The sequence below is a fragment of the Podarcis bocagei genome (assembly GCF_964188305.1).
Source record: "Podarcis bocagei genome assembly, chromosome: 5".
Taxonomy (NCBI): domain Eukaryota; kingdom Metazoa; phylum Chordata; class Lepidosauria; order Squamata; family Lacertidae; genus Podarcis; species Podarcis bocagei.
In genome coordinates, this window is record NC_138129.1 from 27,732,221 (window position 1) to 27,748,954 (window position 16,734).

General features: G+C 41.3%; 1 protein-coding gene and 1 long non-coding RNA gene across 18 annotated transcripts in view; one reads left to right on the plus strand and one right to left on the minus strand.

Moving 5' to 3' along the window:
• Positions 1 to 16,734, plus strand: part of PTPRT (protein tyrosine phosphatase receptor type T) — a 614,745-nt gene that overhangs the window by 282,510 nt on the left and 315,501 nt on the right. The window lies entirely within an intron of this gene.
• Positions 4,858 to 8,104, minus strand: LOC308588464. The gene is made up of 3 exons (XR_014008793.1): positions 8,023 to 8,104; positions 5,226 to 5,370; positions 4,858 to 5,094 (listed from the first exon to the last, which is right to left on the minus strand). It is a non-coding gene; the product is annotated as an uncharacterized lncRNA (long non-coding RNA).

The window sequence follows — 16,734 nt, forward strand, 5'->3', positions numbered from 1 at the left end:
ATAGTCCAACACTCTAAGCATTACACTGGTTTCCTCAGTTAAAACATGGGAACAGAGTTTGTGAATATTTAGCCCCACCCTCTGATTTTTTTCAAGTCAGTCTATTAAAGTGGGTGAATGTTTGTGCTTCATCCCACCCATGGTGCCATAGTCACATGCCCTTTGTCTTTGTCCTTCTCCTTGCCAGCTGTTTTGCCCATGTGTATCCTTGACAGGCTGATTATTTAGTGTCATTAAATGAATGAACAAACACCACTGTTCCTAGGAATAATAATAATAATAATAATAATAATAATAATAATAATAATAATAATAATAATAATAATGGTATATTACTTATATCTTTGACCAAACTGTGGGAGGCAGTGGAAGACAGGAGTGCCTGGCGTGCTCTGGTCCATGGGGTCACGAAGAGTCAGACATGACTAAATGACTAAACAACAACATTACTTATATCCCGCCCATCTGGCTGGGCTTCCCCAGCCACTCTGAGTGGAAGGACAATAAGTAAAGCCAATTGGTTATGTCTATGCAGTAGTACCTCAGAAGTCAAACGGAATCCGTTCCGGAAGTCCGTTTGACTTCCAAAACGTTCGGAAGCCAAGGCACAGCTTCCGATTGGCTGCAGGAAGCTCCTGCAGCCAACTGGAACCCACATCAGACATTTGGGTTCAAAAGAATGTTTGCAAACTGGAACACTCACTTCCGGGTTTGCAGCGTTCAGGAGCCAAAACATTCGACTCGTAAGGCGTTCGACTTCTGAGGTATGAATGTATAACAATATTGGCAAGGACAAGTTAAACTTATGAGGAGTGCCCTCACACTTAAAATTGCCTTCAGTGATGTCATCATTTAGATTGTACAGTGTCACTGGGGAATGTGACAGTAGAAGGAAGTACAAGTGACTGAAATAAAACAGCACTCCATGGGGACAGCAAAGAGCTGTTGATTGCTGCATTGTTTCTAAATGACGTACAGTTTTGAGAAACTTCAGAAAACCATATCTGCAATCACCCTTTCATGTATGTAGTGAATTCATGCAGCCATTCATATGGGAGTGTCCAGGAAGACAATAATAGATGAAAAATATTGCTCCGTTTACTGAATCCACATGTGCAGTTGACCATATATTAGCACTGGAAAAGAAACTGCTAAAAGATTAAGAGTAAAAATGGGGGGGGGGGTTACTGAGTGTTAAAACACTGTCAGATTTTATATATTCTTGGTGGAGCTGTTTTCAGGAGTTCATGCCTGCTAAAAGTAGAGCATGATTAGGTGTGGGGAGAGAGAGATACAGTATCATAGATGGTAGAAAACTGCAGTCATCAGTACATTGGTCCATATCAAGTGACACACCAGAGGCCAAAACCAGCTAACTGAAGCCTGGGAAAACCAGCAAAGACTGGATCCTGATGAAAAACAACTGGAGTAGCTGGGCAGCAAGATTTCTGATAAGTTCAAGTGCTCAAAGTGCTTGTGATATACATGATAATGGGACTGCAGTTGCACATTTTCTTGACTACATATTACAACAGACTTTCCCAGAGCCTGGTGCCCTCCATATAGTCTGGAGCATAGTTCCTGCCATCCCTGACCACAAAAAAATAGCGTAGTAAGAAACAAATACAATACTCCCCCCCCCAGTTTTAAATGCCATAGATTATCATTTGATGCAGTCTTACCAGTGCAGAATAGAGTGGAACTATTACTTCTTGTGATCTGTGCTTTTGCAGCCAGCCTAAGCTTTTTAATCCCCCCATTTATTAAATTTCTATACCACCTTTCATCTGAAGATCACAGGGTGATTGACAGTATAAGTAACAAACAAAAACAACAACCCCCCATTACAGTTTAAACCAGGCATAGGCAAACTCCGGCCCTCCAAATGTTTTGAGACAACAATTCCCATCATCCTTGACCGCTGGTCCTGTTAGCTAGGGATGGTGGGAGTTGTAGTTCCAAAACATCTGGAGGGCCGGAGTTTGCCTATGCCTGGTTTAAAAGGCTATAGATGGTTTAATTAGCAAAAAACCTTGGGTGTGAGTTCTATTACTAGGGCGCTACATGCAAAAAGCCCCTGTTACATATCACCACCAACTGCAGCAGTCCTGGTGGTGGACTTGAAGCAGGGGCTTGAATAAGGACCACAATTGATGGACAAAGGTATGCAACAGAAAGGCAGTGCTTCAAATACCCATGTCACAAGCAGGCCCAGCCCACCCATGAAGCAGGGTGAAGTAGCCTCCTCAGGTGGCAGAAGCCACTGAGGCACTGCCCCCCACAGGTGCCCCACCTACCCCGCTGCCTCCACTGCATATCAGCACCAAAACCAGTGGTAGAGGTGGTATGGCAGTACCATTGTAAATGGATGGTGAGGAAGCAGTATGGTTGGAGGCAGGTGGCACAGCGGCACTGCCAGTGGTACAGGTGGACGGGTGAGTGGCGAAGCAGAGTGGGGTTGCACTTTCTGTTTTGCCTCAAGTGCACCACCCCTGGTCACAAGCCATTTAGGAACTCCTAGGTTGGTACATCATGAGAAGCAGAGTCTTTCTCAATCTGATCACAATACTCTGGAACGCCTTCTCCTGAGAAGTTTCTATAGCCCCTTCACTAACTGTCTTTATGAAGGGAGCTAAAATCCTCTCTTTTCCCAGCAGCTCTTGATGTATCTAGTTAGCTTTGCTCCTGTTGTATTCCATCTGGTGATTTTTTTATTGGTCTTAAAAGCTTTATATCTCTGTATACTCCTTTGGAAGGTTTTGTTCTTTTTTTAAATTAAAAGTGGTCATAGTGAAGTTTGAAAATAAATGAGTGAATATAGCCAGGGGAAAAGAGGTTCAGATAGAATTCCAGTCAATCTGCTGTGATATAATATGATTTGCTTTGGATTAGATGGGTCAGTCGGGAAAAACTGAAGATTATCCCACCCTTCTAGTGTCCAGGTACAACCTAGGGTGGCTCCTTGATAAAGATTTCACACATTTTTAAAATCAGTTTGCTGTTTTTTTTGCTTTCAAAGCTTTTTTGGTGGTCCCAACAATTTCCATATCCTAGGTAGTGATATTGATAAATGCTAACTCAAAGAATGATTTGTTTAAGTCAAATTGGAGAAAGCCTATTAATTATGCTGATTGTGGCTGGGATTTTGAAAATACTTAAATCCCATCTTCAGAAGCCTTTCTAGGAGCTTAAACCACTTACTGCAGAATAATCCCATAATTGGGTCTGAAAGCCCTCAAGCCATGATGAAGTCATTTGAACTCAGCCCAGAAAGCCAGAAGTACTCTGTGGAGAATAGTTGAAGAATTGCAAGGAAAATCTTTCAGAAAACCAGTAAGACTAGGCTTTGAAGTTAAAAGTGTCATAATGTATAACATTGTCTCGTGTGTGCACTGCTCCAAATGAAAGATGACCCATGATTCTGCCTTTAAGGTGTTAGCTATTGAAAGGCACATGTGGGAGACTTAACAGATGAAAGTGAGCTATATAATTCTGAAGCAATTCTGTATGTTCTGAAATCCAAATGAATTTTAAACTGTCAAGAGAAACCTAATATTACAAAGTACTCTGTACTGCATTGTTTTTGCTTTCTGGAGAGAAGAGAAACTCTATACAAAGATATAAATATTTGAAAGACTTTGCATGTGCCATTTACAGCTCAATCATATACATGCCTACTCTGAAGTAAATCCATCTAAGTTCAGTAGCGCTTATTATAAGGGTATGTAAGTGTGGGATTGCAGCCTTAAAGTGCCTTTGAGCCTTTCCTCTCCTCTCATTGTACATTTGTTTGTTTGTTTCATAAATTTATATGAAATATAAGCCCAAAGGGGCTCCTAGGACAGCTAACAAATCCAAAGCATTAAGGGCAACAAACTATAATCTTCAAGCATGATAATAATGGCAGAACAGCAACATATGAGAAAAGGATATTAAAAGCAAATAAAAAGTAGGGCCAGCGAAAATGCAAACCGTTATTAAAACAGCATAACAACAACAACAAAATGTTTAAGCCTGGTGCTAAAAAGATAGAAGGCACCAGATGAGCAGTCTCCAATTAAAATTACAATTTCACCACCTTAGTTTTTCTTTTTCCTCAAAAGAATATGTATGCAAAATAGTGTGTGCGTGCGCGCGCGCGCACACACACACACACACACACACTTTATTTAAACAAACTCCCAACTCAACACTTGGTGAGGCATCCATGAAATTGAAAATCTTTCCCCTGATACTGTTGATTTCCCTGGAGAGCATTGACTCTCTGGCACAGAGAGACCAGGGCAAAGGAAATTGGAATCAGCGAAACTGACAAGAAATTGAGAGGCTCAAGAGACTGGGAACAGTGAAGGAAATGGCAGTGGATATGTATGCGGACATGTAGGAGAGTCTCCATTAATGTTATGGTAGCTCATTTTGAGAGCTGGTTTGGCACATAACAGTAACTTCGGGTCAGCAGACTGGGCTGAAAGGCTTATTAGCCTGCCTAATGTCTACGATTCCATGATCGCCAAAATTGGAGAACCCTTATGCACAGGCTATTGGTTGCTTACATAGAGTGCTTGATTAAAACTCCATCATTCAACTGTGATTTTTTGAGTGGTAATGAGTGGTTGACTTGTTGTCTGCTTCTGTGCCCCTTTGCCACTGATATGGAGATGAATCTACATGCAGTAACACACTGGTATGTAAAATATTAATGTCTTTCAATATGATAATACACAATAAAAAAATAAATGTTTTACTGTGTGTGTGGGGGGGTATTTTTTAAAACCAATTTTGCCCACAAACGTATTTTGCAATTGCATAAGGAACCTATGTTTTACTCTTCCCTATTACCTAGTTCTGTCTAAGGAATGTTATACACACTTTTAAGACCGTTGAACTGGCACACAAAATCGTAAGCAGCACAAATTTTCCCAATTATCCCACTCAGGGGTGCAATTAACTGCACTTTTCCTGGGTGTCTTTTTTCCTCTTAAGTGAAAATTACTAGGGAGGCTTTAAGCAAATCAGCCGTCATTCTCTTCCATTCTAACTAGCACAGGTCCTGAGGAAACTAGGTAGTTTTTGTGGTTGTTTTTGTCTCAAAAGCTGGAGAGAGAGAGAGAGAGAGAGAGAGAGAGAGAGAGAGAGAGAGAGAGAGAGACTTACTGAAGAACAATAGCTCATCAAATTCTTCATCTTTCTGGGAACAAAACAAAATGAATGTTGACAATTCTTACCTAAATCTTGATGTGCGTCTTGCTAAAACACACATCACCAAGTGCTCCATCATATCCTAGACAATCTGGCAGCTGTTTCTGCACTGTGGTGTGGTAACTCAAAGCACAACTCAGGAAGTCCACCTGCATTGTGTTCCAGCGCTGACTGGAAGGAGAGAAGAATTATTATTCCTATGATCAACATCAGAAGCTGCCTTACAGAAGGTCAGGCTGTTTTCCCACCTAGACCAGCTGTGGGGATCCTTTGACCCTCCAGATGTTGTTGTACTACAACTCCCATCATCCCTGGCCATGGTCCATAGTTTCTAGGTGTTGTTCAGCAACATCTGGAGGGCCAATGATTCTCCACAGCAGTATTATCTACTCTGACTGACAGCAGGGGCTCTCCACAGTCTTGGGAAGAAGTCTTCCGCATCACTTGCCCCATCCTTTAAAACAAAAACAACAACAAAAAAACAACTTCAGATGCTAGGACCTGGAGAAGCAACCTGGGGCCTTCTACAGACAAATATGTTCCGCCAAGTAAATGACCGTATTTACACAAAAGTAATGTGCACATTTTCCCAGTAGTGATGTATGGAAGTGAGAGCTGGACCATAAAGAAGGCTGATCGCCGAAGAATTGATGCTTCTGAATTATGGTGCTGGAGGAGACTCTTGAGAGTCCCATAGACTGCAAGAAGATCAAACCTCTCCATTCTTAAGGAAATCAGCCCTGAGTGCTCACTGGAAGGACAGATCGTGAAGCTGAGGCTCCAATACTTTGGCCCCCTCATGAGAAGAGAAGACTCCCTGGAAAAGACCCTGATGTCGGGAAAGATGGAGGGCACAAGGAGAAGGGGACAACAGAGGACGAGATGGTTGGATAGTGTTCTCGAAGCTACCAGCATGAGTTTGATCAAACTGCGGGAGGCAGTGGAAGACAGAAGTGCCTGGCGTGCTCTGGTCCATGGGGTCACGAAGAGTCAGACATGACTAAACGACTAAACAACAACAACAATGTGCACAAATTAGATTTGCAAAATTAGATTTGATGGTGCATTTACATTCACCAGCAAATACTTTTTTGGTTTCAAGGTTTTGAAAATTGAGGTGCGCATTAGATTTGATGACGCATTAGATTCGCGTAAATACGGTATGCTTCCTGTTAATAGCATGAATGACTTCCCCTCTTTTCTAGCCCATGCTATGTCCTGAGTACACACGCAGCCCAAGGAGGACAAATGGCTGGCAGTTTAATTCTTTATTGACAAAGCACAAACTTACAGTAGTAGTGCTAGAGGTGCACAGACCCACATGCTTCTGGTAGCTAGGCAGCTGCTACCCTCCCTGGTCTTATGCTGTGAGCTGAACTGTTGGAGCAAGCGGTAGCCATGCCACCACCCTAAAAACCCTCACCTGACGACATAAGCGCATGCAACCTGTGACTCTTTTGACGCAGAAGTTGTCACTTTGCCTGCCTCTTCAGGCCCCTCCTGGTCCCAGGGGACAGCGAGGGAAGGAGCAGAGGGAATTCCACCCCCCTCCTTTCAGGCACTGTCTCTCCATCAGCTCCTGGCATCTCATGCCCTTCAACCCCCATCATCCTCCAGCTCTGACTCCTGCTCACGGGAGGCACAAAACCCCATCAATCACTATCCCCTGGATCACTCTGGCCCAGCTACCTCTTCTGCCCATTCCACAGAGCCCTGCCAGTCCCTGGCATCCTTTGACTTGTAGGGCAGAAAGGGCAGTAATGTAATGCGGCCTCTTGGATCATTCTTCAAAAAGGGGGGATGAAAGGAAGGATTTCTTAACACTGATGAATAAGGGCTTTTGCTCTCATTTTGCATTGAGCACAGCAGAAGTAGAGCAGAAAGTCTTCAGTGTGGATATCAAACGGGACAGTTGGAGGTGGCATCTAACAGAATTTTTCATTCTTATTTCCTTAGTGTAGCTTCCAGCTTCAGCTTCAGTCTTAACAATCATTGCGAGCACCAACCTGTTCATCACTTTCTTTTTAAGCCCTGTTCTGTCTTTAAATCTCTGCTGTGGGGGATTCCCTCCATCTGCCTCCTTTTCTCTTTCTACTTTGAGAACAGATACCAAATACTCAAACTTTTACAGGCTTATTAGATGTGCTCTTGAGATCATTCTCATGTAAAAAAAATAATACTGTTTGCTTAAAACCAAATAAAAACACTATTAATCGATTGAACTAGATTGTTCAGTCTCGAGTGCATAGAGTTTTTAAAAGGACCATTCAATACAAACAAATGCTTGTCCTATGGGGTTAGGAAGATAACTATCTCTAATCATATTTAGGTAAGAGATTTTGTTTTTCAAAGTAGAATGAGTTCCCCCCCCCAAAAAAAAGTAGTTTGTGTGCATCTTTTTAAAAAAATACATGTCATAACTGGCAAGTGACACAGCTATTGCTAGAGTGAATAAGTGTGTTTCATTGTACAGATCAACAACGCAGTTTAAAACTTAATTATTGCTGTGGTTCAGCATTAATGCTAATTGACTGTCAAATCCGCTGTTGCCAGTTTTGATGTGTTATCAAAATTCCTAATCAGTGTATTGCTTACTATGTCAACATTGCCATACTCAATCAAAAAATGAATGAATAAGGTGGGAAAATGCTTCAATCTGGCCTTTGTAACCTGATGGCTTCGTGCATGCAGCCAAAGCTCAATGAATGGGCACATACATTGCTCAGACCAGATCTCAGGTTTCCATTTAGCTAGGTTTGGATGTCTCAACCAGGCAGGAACCATATATGTTCTGTCGCCTTAATCCCCCCCCCCCCAGCTTACAGTTCTCTGAAGCATTGCAGGAAGAATCTTCTCACAGCAAACACAACATTCTGTTATACGGATCACCGATTCTTATTCTTTCCCAGATGGACTGCCATGCCTAGGTGGAAAAGAGGCAGCAAATAATCTGTGATCACTCACCAGCTATTGTAATAGATGAACTTGCACTGTGACTCTTCAAAACGGGTTATGATCCAGGCTGCAACTTGAATGCGCTGACTTCTTAAAATGCTTTTCCAATGAGACTCACACAATGCAAAAGCACACTATATGCATGTAATGACTGCAGCTGATTGGGGTGGTTGTGGGTGACCCAAATGAATCTGGTCATCCTCTGCTATTATCAGAGGGCCTTTTGTTGGTTCCCTCACTGCGAGAAGCAAAGCTACAGGGAACCAGGCAGAGGGCATTCCTGGTAGTGGCGCCCGCCCGTGGAATGCCCTCCCATCAGATGTCAAAGAGATAAGCAACTACCTGACATTTAGAAGACATCTGAAGGCAGCCCTCTTAAGGGAAGTTTTTAATGTGTGACATTTTAATGCATTTTTAATCTTTGTTGGAAGCCACCCAGAGTGGCTGGGGAGACCCAGCCAGATGGGCAGGGTACAAGTAAATAATAATAATAATAATAATAATAATAATAATAATAATAATAATAATAATAATAATTATTATTATTATTATTATTATTATTATTATTATTATTATTATTATTATTATTTCAGTATGCAGCTGCTCGCTTTGAAGACTTTTGGAGCAGGCTGCATGTTAGGTTGTAGCCTATATCAGCATGGTTATGGTTACTATGATGCTGTACCAAAAAAGAGATGTAGCCTCTGTTGCTGGACTTAAGCCAGGTAGAGTTTGTGGTTTTTTTGTTTGTTTTATTTTTAATGTTTGTGCCCACAATCTTCTAAGCATCAAAATCTACTGAAAGGCTAGCTGCCAACTCCGTATTAGTGTGATGTGCATATTAATTGTTGTGTAAATAACTCCCAGGACTTATTGATCTCCCCAATGCTTGATTTTTCCCATTTAAAGGGTAATGTGAAAAGACAATGCACAAAGATGCAAATGGACTAAGCAACATCAGCTTATTTTGTGTATAATTTGCACATTTGTATTCTTTCCTGGTTTTTTTAAAAATGCAAATGACAATGCTATGAAGAATCTGTTCCAAACTCTATCAAGGATGCACATATTACATTTTGTGTGTTAAGCATAGTCTTATGAAAACTATAGAAGCTTAGCAGAGTCCCCCCTGAACACCAAGCTTCCAAGTAACATAAGCTGAATTGAAAGCTGATTAATTTGCTTTAAGCTAATGCTTTGTTGATAATCGCTCTTGCTGATAAATTTAATGCACTGAAGGCTGCCAAGAACCAAGTGAAACTTGCTTTGACTGACTGGAATTGTCTTGCTGCTGTTGGATTGATTGTTATTGAGGAGTCTCAGTTCTTAATATGGGATAAGGTATATGTATTTTCATCACTCGTTTTCTTTGATGTCCAATACAGGGCATCTCTCCCCCCCGCCCCATTTTCCCCATTTGGCTGTGGAAGTTTAGCATTATAGGCTTCCTTGCTTTCAAAGAGGTAGAGGATAGTGTGATTCATTGATAAATTAATCTGAAGAAGTAATTAACTTGTATCAGATAGGATTTCATGGAGCCAACGCTTTCATGTGGCACTTTCCCTTTCATGTGGCTACTATGGGTGTCTCAAGAGATGGTATTGATTTGAAGAGCCTGCATACAGCTATTATATTAAGTGCAGAGGTGGCGGCGTACAAATCAAAAAGGAACGTGCGGGTTCATAACATGCAATTTATGTGAAATCCACTTCAAAGATGCTTTCAGAAGTCATTAAGGTCGAGTTATTCAATTATCAGTGTTAGCTTATGCAGCACACTTTGACCAAAGAACGGTGGTGCTGGCTAGGATTTCAATGGGAAATGAGGTGCCACTGTCTGGGACTGACATCAGATATTCAGTCAGTATTCTTTTTGTCCATTTATTTTGGAAGTGCTGAAAATCCTATTGACCGATTGCATTTGCAAAATAGATTTCTGTGCACCAGAGCCAATAAATTCCTTCCCAAGTGCCTTATCACTTGGGCTTCATAGAATTGCACCAGGTAAGTTGTTAATAAGTCTTTGCCCTACATTTTCAGCCAAGCCAGCCTCTCTTTCACTTCTGCTCAGTCTGGTTCTACACACAAATGGGAGCTATAGCAACTAATAAAAAGTGCTTACTTCCTTTCCTACACACAATTATACACACACAAAGCAGTGAAGTATATATTTTAAGCACAAATAGCAGCAGAAGAGGGTTGAGAAAGGGATAAACTTCTGAAAGCTTATCCTTTCATTTCACAAATCCGTAATCCTTCTGTGGCTAAGTTGAAAGCAGGGCACTCAGGATATTTTTGTGTGGATGAAATTGGCCTCTGACTGTGTGTTTGTGTGTGCATGTGTTCAATACTTCCATAAGCAAGAAGCAGGTGGGGCAAGTAAACTTTGTACATAAATTTTAGCAAAGAATGTTCATAGGATGCAAATGGCATGCTGTAACAAAGGAGGGTCTCTATTTTCTGGGTAAAAACACTAGTGAAATGGAGATGTTTTAAACAAATGTTGTTAGCGTACATACACATGCATGGATACAGCATACACATACAGTGGTACCTGTGGTTGTGAACAGGATCCATTCCAGAGGCCCGTTCACAACATGAAAAGCTTGCAACCTGAAGTGCCGTATCTGCGCAGGTGTGCGGCACAATCTGGTGCTTGTGCACATGTGCAAGCGGTGAAACCCGGAAGTAACCCTTCAGGGTCACTGCGGGATGCAACCTGAAAAAAGTATCATGAAGCAAACGTAGCATGAGGTATGACTGTATAGCTATTTCAGTTCCCTCCCCCAGCACTTAAATTTCTAAGGTTGTGATCTAATACAGACTTCTGTGTAAGTCCCATTGAACTCCATGATAATTACTTTTGTGTAGGCAGTATTGAGGACTGCATTGAAAGTGATGGCGAGGAGGAGATGAAATATGAGTGTTCTGCTTCTCTTCTGTCTGTTCAAGGTAATAAATGTCATTGAACAGTAAGTGATAAAAAATAGCAAGGGAGCATGATTGGGTTTTTATTTTGATTATATATTTTGTGGTTTTTTATTTTGATTTTGTTCTGTGAACCACCCTGAGACCTAGGGCAGTATATAAATTCAATTAAGAAATAAATAAAAATAAATAGCAACTGGCATGATAGTTCAGGCGCAGCAAAGAGGTCCATCTTTAGTCACCACTTAAAGATGTTGATGACGTTGGCATCAGATGAAAGGACTAATTTTGTTATGGTTGTAGTTAGGCATCTTTTAATATGTCGTAAACCACCTTGAGCATGGTTTTAACTTTGGAAAGGCGGCATAGAAATAAAATGAGTGATTGGTTGATTTATCTTAATTTGCAGGCAGGTACATATATGAAGAAATATTCCCTTGGGTATTTGGGTCCCAAGTCTGCATTAGCACCTCACATTGACTCAGAAATGTCTAGACAGTCAGTGCAGTTCCTTCGAAGCAGGTGGATATGGTACCAAACTTTGTGCCAGTTAACATCCAGGGAGCTGCATTCAGGGCTACTTGCAACTGTCCAACTCTTCAAGGAAAGCCCCACATAGACAACATGAAATCCTTCCATGGTAGGCACACACAGACCAAATGGGAGGTTACCAGAGAACAGGTTACTCTTGAAAGAGATCTTCATCTAGGAATGGTCATAGGTGGTGCACCAGCCTGAATCTTGTGGGAGGCACTCCTTTCCAGTGACACCATTTGGGCCCCCATGTGACTTCGGCCATTGTTCTTACTGACTTTCCTGGCCACCCTTCTTCATTTTAAGAATTCATTCTTTGCTATGGACATTGACTAGCCACTAGCTGACAATGCTATAATTTTACCAGCAGTTGGCGTGTTCAGTGTGAGGTTGTTTGACTTTCCCCATAGTAGTACTGCTTGCCTGTTCTCTTGCATCTCTGACACAGGTTGTTCATTGCTGGCATTGGAGGCCAGATCTGTTAAAGTCACTAGCTACGATTGGGACTTCCCAAGAGATGTGCTCCCCATAAGGAATATTAGGACAGTGCTTCAATGGCCTTTCTCAGTTTGGGGGCTGGCATATCTACCATGCACCCAGAATGCAGAATGGATGCATGCTATCAGTTTGTGCCCTGCTGGGCTCAAGATTCCTCCCACTCCCACCAATGTTATCTCAGAACATAGGCTGGCCAATGACTGGATTCGATCTGTATACCAGTCTTTCCCAGCCTGCTTTCCTCCAGATACATTGGACATGCTGGCTGAAGCAGGTGGGTGAGGTTGCAGTCCAAAACAGCTGGAGGACACATAAAATCACAGAATTGTAGAGTTGGGTCATCTAGTGGCCAACACTGTAATTGATAACCAATAAAAACAATGCATTGAAATGCATTATTGCCTATGTGTGGTTGGCCCACAACAGACAATACCCACTAGATGTTGTTGGAGGGAGTGTGATGGATATGAAGCAGTGACTTTTGTGATAATTGGAGTGTGAGTATACAAACGTGTCTCTATATTCATCTGCAGTGTTAAAGGACATGTGAAAGCACCCATGTCCAGAGTTAATATCAGTGACAGTGATCCCAGAGTTTGTTGCTGAGACCAGTGATGAATGCCTGTATTACAGAGCCCAGTGATAAATTTTCGTGGACACCATCATACATCAACCTGCTCTTTGCTTGCCTGAATCATCTGGGTTTGGCATGCTTTGTGTCCTGCCCCAAATCTCTGTGTAGTCAAACTCCTTGCATCACTTGTTGAACAGCCACAGTATTGGGTTCAAAGGAAAGTGTAATTTCAGGCCAAACCAGGGAGACAGAAAGGACAAGAAAAATGTGTGGCTAAATATCAGAGGAACTCTGCATACAGATACTACAGGACAGTGAGCTTTTAGAGCAGCTGTAGGAATGCTGGAGACTAAAACATAGGCGCAAATGCAAACCATGTGTGAGAATATGTTGCTCATTGATTTTCTCAGGTATTATGCAATATTTAGTTTTAACAGTATATTAAAGCCGTCTGAAAGTTGGTTTGCTTTCAAACGGCAAATAGTATTCCAACTAGCACTCAATCACAGATGTATGTGCATTGGTTTTAAATCACCATGCAAACTCACTGCATTCTATATTTTGCTCAAAGATCTTTCAATAAAACATTTATAAAAATAAAATAGAGCTGTCAAATGGGATTGCCAAGGGGAATTGCAAAGACACAGACAAAAACATGTTAAAGGACTGCCAACGCTTTGTGGAAATTTATGAAACATATCTTGTTTGGAAACAAATCTGCCACTTTCTCTTCCGTGTTCAAAAATACGTTCATTATCACTTGCATTTAATTGCCCAGAGGGGGGGGGGAAATCAAATCTATTTTTTGCATAAAGAGTTTTGGAACATCTGATGAACCCTGCTGGATCAGACCTACCTTTGCTTCCAGCATTGGAAATACAATGTGGCCATCATGACTTGTAGCCACTGATAGCCTTACCTTCCACAAATTTGTCAAACTCTTTTAAAAGTAATGGCCAAGTGGGTGGTCATTACTACGGTACCTCTTTTGAGAGTGAATTCCATAGTTGAATATTGAATATTGAATATTCCAAGATTAAGCTTCATTGGATGGCCCTGGGTTCTAGTATTAGGAGAGAGGGATAAAAATATGTTTTTGTCTATATTCTCTACACCATTTGTAATGTTATAGACATCATCCCCCCTTACCTTCTTCCTAAACAAAAAAAGGTCAGCATGTAATAAACCTTCCTCACTGGGGAGTTGCTCCAGTACATTGATTATTTGGGTTGCTCTTTCCTGGAAGAAAAAGAGTTTGGATTTGGTATCCCGCTTTATCACTATCCGAAGGAGTCTCAAAGCGGCTAACATTCTCCTTTCCCTTCCTCCCCCACAACAAACACTCTGTGAGGTGAGTGGTGTTGAGAGACTTCAAAGAAGTGTGACTAGCCCAAGGTCACCCAGCAGCTGCATGTGGAGGAGTGGAGACGCGAACCCTGTTCACCAGATTACGAGTCTACCGCTCTTAACCACTACACCACACTGGCTCTCTTTTCCTGCTCTACATATCCTCTTTCAGGTGATCAGTTCACCTCACCTGTAGGATACTTGACACTAACCTTCACCCCCAGTTTTCTCACAGTAACCCTGTCTTTTGAGCAGGACTGTGTCACATAATGTGCTATATTTTGGATGACTTTAAGTCTGTCTTTAGAAGACAGAAATTGCCAGGCAAAGGCACATGGAGAAGCAAGGTTCTTCATACATATACAGTATGACAAAATCACTTCATGTTGGCTTTTCCATCTTGGCTAATCCAAAAAATATGCTGATATTTCCCAGACTTTAGCTGGATGGTTGACTCATAGATTATATCTGGGAGATATTGGCTGCTCAAACTGAGCCTATGAGTATTGGATTTTATGTATGCATAAATGTTGAATGTTGCACTCATCCTTGGCAGTGCATGTAGGATTGCTGCCCCAGTTGGAGAGGTGGTTTGAACTTGATCTTCACCATACATGCATTCAGGCAAACCACCCTCACATCAAATGGGATATGTTAACCAGACATCAGTCATTACTCAGATCATACAAAAGAGAATGGGATTTCAATTGAATGAGGTTTTAGAGTCATAACTTCTTAATCCACTCAAGCGCTTCATATATAGGCAATGAAAATTTATGCCATGTGGCATTTTATTTCATCGTGTGAACCGAGCACTAGTGGTTTTTATTAGATGCCTTCCCTTCCTTCAACTTTTGCATCATCAAGGCAATAATGCTGAAAAGAGCTTTATGACTGCTCCTCTTCCCTGCTCAAAATTTAGAAAGAACAAGTGAAACAAACCTACAATGTTTTAACAATCCACATCTTATTCCACATTTCTAGCAGCCATGGGCAGTAGGGCCCAAGTAATGGGAAGTGGGTACTTCACTTGGACATGGACATTCACAGATGAATGTTCTGGATTCCAAACTCATGACCATGAGAGGAAAAATGAGACTCAATCTTCATTGGCTATAAGGTCTGTATTAAAAAAGAAAATAAATAGGGGAGGGATTTAGGGACCAAAAACTCAATAGATGGCTAGAGTAGTAAGGTCAAGATTTATTTAAATATCATGCAAAGTGGCTCTTTATCTATTCTGTTCTTCACAAAAACCACTGCGCTGTGATAGAATAATTTTTGTAAGCTCTGAAATCTGTTGGAGTGTTTTTACTTCTGTAAGGATATTTCTATTGTAGCAGCAACCCAGGAGATGTATTTCAGACAACGTGCTTAGTACATTTTGAAACAATAAAGCTGTCTTGAATTCAACAGCTCCTAAACTGTGGAAGGAGCTGAAACATGGAATTGACATCATTTGACAGATTTAAGCAGATTCATTTACGCTTCTTCTTTTTGTTGGAAAGCTGCGCATTTGCATTTGTTTATCATTTAGTTAAATTTGTATCCCGCCTTCCACCCAGTGGTGTTCATGGCAGCTAGCAACAGTAGAATCCACAGTAAAATGCAAAATACAAAATAGCAATAGAAACTTTTTTTAATGGGAAAGGTAGCTAAAACAAATAAAAACTGATAGAATAGATTAGAATAAATTCGGCCAAAGGCTTATCGATCCAAAATGCATATCAACAGCAGCAATATATAATCTGCATGATCTGCTCCAGAGTCAACATCAGTTTAAGATCTGAAGACCTAGTCAAATAGATATATTTTTCACTTTTGCCTGAATGTGTCCCTTTTCAGATTTGGCCAAGCACAGGGGACTGGCTGCCATAGGAGCTAATGGATAGAAGGTGACTAGAATAAGACATGCCTTCCTACCACGTTGTGGCTTTTGTTTTCCTGTCCACAAGGACTGTTCAACATCCTCTATATCCCCTCTCCACAGGCAGTGACATCTACTGCATTTCAGTTCCCCAGTCCCACTCCTACTCACTGCATTAAGGACACTAAGGGTTTTTCCAAGTCTTCAGGCTCAGAGCAGAGAAAGTTTAATTCCAAAAATATATATTTATTGATGGAGTATGGAATAGCATTATCATACCATCGAACGTTTTGCAGAAAATAGGGGCATTCTACATCAGTATCACTGCTTTAAAGGAACAGGTGTCCCCTTTTGCCCAGAGTCTCTCGGCTCGCTTCTTCTCTGGTGCTCTGCCACCCTCCCACCCCAGCCTGCTGTGCAGAGGGATGAAATGTGTATGTGGTTGCTGCTGGTACTTCAATCTGCACTTCCATCTGTGTGCCAAAGAGAGAGAGGTTTGTCTTTTGCATACTACTACAGGCAGCAAAAGGGGGCTGGAGCACTCAAGTGATAGGAAGCTGTGGACGTGAAGGTCTCTCTCTCTCTCTCTCTCTCTCTCTCTCTCTCTCTCTCTCTCTCTCTGTGTGTGTGTATCTATCTATCATCTATCTATCTATCTATCTATCTATCTATCTATCTATCTATCTATCTATCATCTATCTATCTATCTATCTATCATCTACATATATTGTTTTCTATCTTTGCCTCCACTTCTCTCTTTTTTTACTTCTTCTTTTTTACTTTCATGGTGCAAGCCTGCCTGGATGCTTGTCTCTATGGAAGCAAACCCCATG